Source organism: Nerophis ophidion, linkage group LG24, assembly GCF_033978795.1.
Source record: "Nerophis ophidion isolate RoL-2023_Sa linkage group LG24, RoL_Noph_v1.0, whole genome shotgun sequence".
Lineage (NCBI taxonomy): Eukaryota > Metazoa > Chordata > Actinopteri > Syngnathiformes > Syngnathidae > Nerophis > Nerophis ophidion.
Window position 1 is genome coordinate 3,282,977 of NC_084634.1, and position 5,552 is coordinate 3,288,528.

Consider the following 5,552-nt stretch of genomic DNA (forward strand, 5'->3'; position numbering starts at 1 on the left):
GGAAATGACCAAATTTCAACGGTCAAATCAACGTCAGAACCCGACATTGATTATAGTCGTCAAAAAGTATGTTGTTTCAACGTTGTATTTGTGTTGTAGAATATTGGTTGGAAAATGACCGAAATTCAATGTCAAATCAACGTCAGAACCCGACATTGATTAAACATCGTAAAAAAAACATGTATTTGTGTTGTAGAATATTGGTTGGAAAGTGACCAAAATTTAACGTTCAAATCAACGTCAGAATCCGACATTGAATAAACGTCGTCAAAAAGCACGTTGTTTCAACGTTGTATTTGTGTTGTAGAATATTAGCTGGAAAATAACAGAAATTCAACGGTCAAATCAACGTCAGAACCCAACATTGATTCAAAATTATCAAAAAGCATGTTGTTTCAACGTTGTATTTGTGTTGTAGAATATTGGTTGGAAAATGACCGAAATTCAACGGTCAAATCAACGTCAGAACCCAACATTGATTAAACATTGTAAAAAAAAAACATGTATTTGTGTTGTAGAATTTTGGTTGGAAAATGACCAAAATGTAACGTTCAAATCGACGTCAGAACCCGACATTGAATAAACGTCGTCAAAAAGCATGTATTTGTTTTGTAGAATAATGGTTGGGAAATGACCGAAATTCAGTCAAATCAACGTCAGAACCCGACATTGATTAAACTTTGTCAAAAAACATGTTGTTTCAACGTTGTATTTGTGTTGTAGAATATTGATTGAAAATTACCAAATAATATGTATTTGTGTTGTAGAATATTGGTTGGGAAATGACCACATTTCTACAGTCAAATCAACCTCAGAACCCAACATTGATATAACGTCGTCAAAAAGCATGTTGTTTTCAATGTTGTATTTGTTTTGTAGAATATTGGTTGGGAAATAACCAAATTCAACGGTCAAATCAACATCAGAACCCGACATTGATTAAACGTCGTAAAAAAGCATGTTGTTTCAACGTTGTATTTGTGTTGTAGAATATTGGTTGGAAAATTACCGAATTTCAACGTCAAATCAACGTCAGAACCCAACATTGATTAAACATCGTAAAAAAAACATGTATTTGTGTTGCAGAATATTGGTTGGGAAATGATCAAATTTCAACGGTCAAATCAACGTCAAAACCTGACATTGATTCATCGTCGTCGAAAACATGTTGTTTCAACGTTGTGTTGTAGAATATTGGTTGGAAAATTACAGAAATTCAATGTCAAATCAACGTCAGAATCCGACATTGATATAACGTCGTCAAAAAGCATGTTTTTTCAATGTTGTATTGGTTTTGTAGAATATCGGTTGGGAAATGATCAAATTTCAACGGTCAAATCAACATCAGAACCCGACATTGATTAAACGTCGTAAAAAAGCATGTTGTTTCAACGTATTTGTGTTGTAGAATATTGGTTGGGAAATGACCAAATTTCAACGGGCAAATCAACGTCAAAACCTGACATTGATTAATTGTCGTCAAAAACATGTTGTTTCAACGTTGTATTAGTGTTGTTGAATATTGGTTGGGAAATTACCGAATTTCAATGTCCAATCAACATCAGAACACAACATCGATTAAACATCGTAAAAAACATGTATTTGTGTTGTAGAATATTGGTTGGGAAATTATCAAATTTCAACGGTCAAATCAACGTCGAAACCTGACATTGATTCATCGTCGTCAAAAAGCATGTTTTTTCAACGTTGTATTTGTGTTGTTGAATATTGGTTGGAATATTACCGAAATTCAATGTCAAATCAACGTCAGAACCCGACATTGATATAACGTCGTCAATAAGCATGTTTTTTCAATGTTGTATTGGTTTTGTAGAATATTGGTTGGGAAATGTTTAAAATTTCAACGGTCAAATCAACATCAGAACTCGACATTGATTAAATGTCGTAAAAAAGCATGTTGTTTCAACGTTGTATTTGTGTTGTAGAATATTGGTTGGGAAACGACCGAAATTCAACGTTCAAATCAACATCACAACCCGACATTGATTAAATGTCGTGAAAAAGCATGTTGTTTCAACGTTGTATTTGTGTTGTAGAATATTGGTTGGGAAATAACCGAAATTCAATGTCAAATCAACGTCAGAACCCAACATTGATTAAACATCGTAAAAAAAACATGTATTTGTGTTGTAGAATATTGGTTGGGAAATGAACAAATTTCAACGGTCAAATCAACGTCAGAACCCGACATTGATTATAGTCGTCAAAAAGCATGTTGTTTCAACGTTGTATTTGTGTTGTTGAATATTGGTTGGAAAATGACCGAAATTCAACGGTCAAATCAACGTCAGAACCCAACATTGATTAAACATCGTAAAAAAACATGTATTTGTGTTGTAGAATATTGGTTGGAAAATGACCAAAATGTAACGTTCAAATCAACGTCAGAACCCGACATTGAATAAACGTCGTCAAAAAGCATGTATTTGTTTTGTAGAATAATGGTTGGGAAATGACCGAAATTCAGTCAAATCAACGTCAGAACCCGACATTGATTAAACTTTGTCAAAAAACATGTTGTTTCAACGTTGTATTTGTGTTGTTGAATATTGGTTGGGAAATGACCAAAATTCAACGGTCTAATCAACGTCAGAACCCGACATTGATTAAACATCGTCAAAAAGCATGTTGTTTCAACGTTGTATTTGTGTTGTAAAATATTGTCTGGAAAATTACCATAATTCAACATTTTAATCAACGTCAGAACCCAACATTGATTAATCGTCGTCAAAAAGCATGTCGTTTCAACGTTGTATTTGTTGTTGAATATTGGTTGGAAAATTACCAAAATTCAATGTCAAATCAACGTTAGAACCCGACATTGATTAAACATCGTAAAAAAAACATGTATTTGTGTCGTAGAATAATGTTTGGAAAGTGACCAAAATTTAACGTTCAAAAAAACGTCAGAATCCGACATTGATTAATCATCATCAAAAAGCATGTTGTTTCAACGTTGTATTTGTGTTGTAGAATATTGGTTGGAAAACAACCAAAATTCAACGTTCAAATCAACGTCAGAACCCAACATTGATTAAACATCGTAAAAAAAACATGTATTTGTGTTGTAGAATATTGGTTGGGAAATGATCAAATTTCAACGGTCAAATCAACGTCAAAACCTGACATTGATTCATCGTCGTCAAAAACATGTTGTTTCAACGTTGTATTTGTGTTGTTGAATATTGGTTGGGAAATTACCGAAATTCAATGTCAAATCAACGTCAGAACCCGACATTGATATAACGTCGTCAAAAAGCATGTTGTTTTCAATGTTGTATTGGTTTTGTAGAATATTGGTGGGGAAATTACCGAATTTCAACGTCAAATCAACGTCAGAACCCAACATCGATTAAACATCGTAAAAAAAACATGTATTTGTGTTGTAGAATATTGGTTGGGAAATGATCAAATTTCAACGGTCAAATCAACGTCAAAACCTGACATTGATTCATCGTCGTCAAAAACATGTTGTTTCAACGTTGTATTTGTGTTGTTGAATATTGGTTGGGAAATTACCGAAATTCAATGTCAAATCAACGTCAGAACCCGACATTGATATAACGTCGTCAATAAGCATGTTTTTTCAATGTTGTATTGGTGTTGTAGAATATTGGTTGGGAAATGATCAAATTTCAACGCTCAAATCAACATCAGAACTCGACATTGATTAAATGTCGTAAAAAAGCATGTTGTTTCAACGTTGTATTTGTGTTGTAGAATATTGGTTAGGAAATAACCGAAATTCAATGGTCAAATCAACGTCAGAACCCAACATTGATTAAACATCGTAAAAAAAACATGTATTTGTGTTGTAGAATATTGGTTGGGAAACGACCGAAATTCAACGTTCAAATCAACATCACAACCCGACATTGATTAAATGTCGTGAAAAAGCATGTTGTTTCAACGTTGTATTTGTGTTGTAGAATATTGGTTTGGAAACAACCAAAATTCAACGGTCAAATCAACGTCAGAACCCAACATTGATTAAACATCGTAAAAAGAACATGTATTTGTGTTGTAGAATTTTGGTTGGGAAATGATCAAATTTCAACGGTCAAATCAACGTCAAAACCTGACATTGATTCATCGTCGTCAAAAAGTTCAACGTTGTATTTGTGTTGTTGAATGTTGGTTGGAAAATTACCGAATTTCAATGTCAAATCAACGTCAGAACCCGACATTGATATAACGTCGTCAATAAGCATGTTTTTTCAATGTTGTATTGGTTTTGTGGAATATTGGTTGGGAAATGACCAAAATTCAACGGTCAAATCAACGTCAGAACCCAACATTAATTCAAAATTATCAAAAAGCATGTTGTTTCATCGTTGTATTTGTGTTGTAGAATATTGGTTGGAAAATTACCGAATTTCAACGTCAAATCAACGTCAGAACCCAACATCGATTAAACATCGTAAAAAAAACATGTATTTGTGTTGTAGAATATTGGTTGGGAAATGATCAAATTTCAACGGTCAAATCAACGTCAGAACCTGACATTGATTCATCGTCGTCAAAAAGCATGTTGTTTCAACGTTGTATTTGTGTTGTAGAATATTGGTTGGAATATTACCGAAATTCAATGTCAAATCAACGTCAGAATCCGACATTGATATAACGTCGTCAATAAGCATGTTTTTTCAATGTTGTATTGGTTTTGTAGAATATTGGTTGGGAAATGATCAAAATTCAACGGTCAAATCAACGTCAGAACCCAACATTGATTCAAAATGATCAAAAAGCATGTTGTTTCATCGTTGTATTTGTGTTGTAGAATATTGGTTGGGAATTGATCAAATTTCAACGGTCAAATCAACGTCAGAACCCGAAATTGATTAAGCATCGTAAAAAAAACATGTATTTGTGTTGTAGAATATTGGTTGGGAAATGATCAAAATTCAACGGTCAAATCAACGTCAGAACCCAACATTGATTAAACATCGTAAAAAAAACATGTATTTATGTTGTTGAATATTGGTTGGGAAATAACCAAAATTCAACGGTCAAATCAACGTCAGAACCCGACATTGATTAAATGTCGTAAAAAAGCATGTTGTTTCAACGTTGTATTTATGTTGTTGAATATTGGTTGGGAAATAACCAAAATTCAACGGTCAAATCAACGTCAGAACCCGACATTGATTAAATGTCGTAAAAAAGCATGTTGTTTCAACGTTGTATTTGTGTTGTAGAATATTGGTTAGGAAATAACCGAAATTCAATGGTCAAATCAACGTCAGAACCCAACATTGATTCAACATTATCAAAAAGCATGTTGTTTCAACGTTGTATTTGTGTTGTAGAATATTGGTTGGAAAACAACCAAAATTCAACGTTCAAATCAACGTCAGAACCCAACATTGATTAAACATCGTAAAAAAAACATGTATTTGTGTTGTAGAATATTCGTTGGGAAATGATCAAATTTCAACGGTCAAATCAACGTCAGAACCCGACATTGATTAATCGTCGTCAAAAAGCATGTTGTTTCAACGTTGTATTTGTGTTGTAGAATATTGGTTGGG

At 33.3% G+C, this 5,552-nt stretch overlaps 1 protein-coding gene across 1 annotated transcript in view; it reads left to right on the plus strand.

The window, feature by feature from the left end:
- Positions 1–5,150, plus strand: part of LOC133542278 (G-protein coupled receptor 151) — a 6,695-nt gene extending 1,545 nt beyond the window's left edge. The window contains exon 1 of the mRNA XM_061886255.1: positions 1–5,150. This exon is cut by the window's left edge and continues 1,545 nt beyond it. The gene's annotated coding sequence lies outside the window, so the exon portion shown is untranslated.
- The last annotated feature ends 402 nt before the right edge of the window (positions 5,151–5,552 follow it).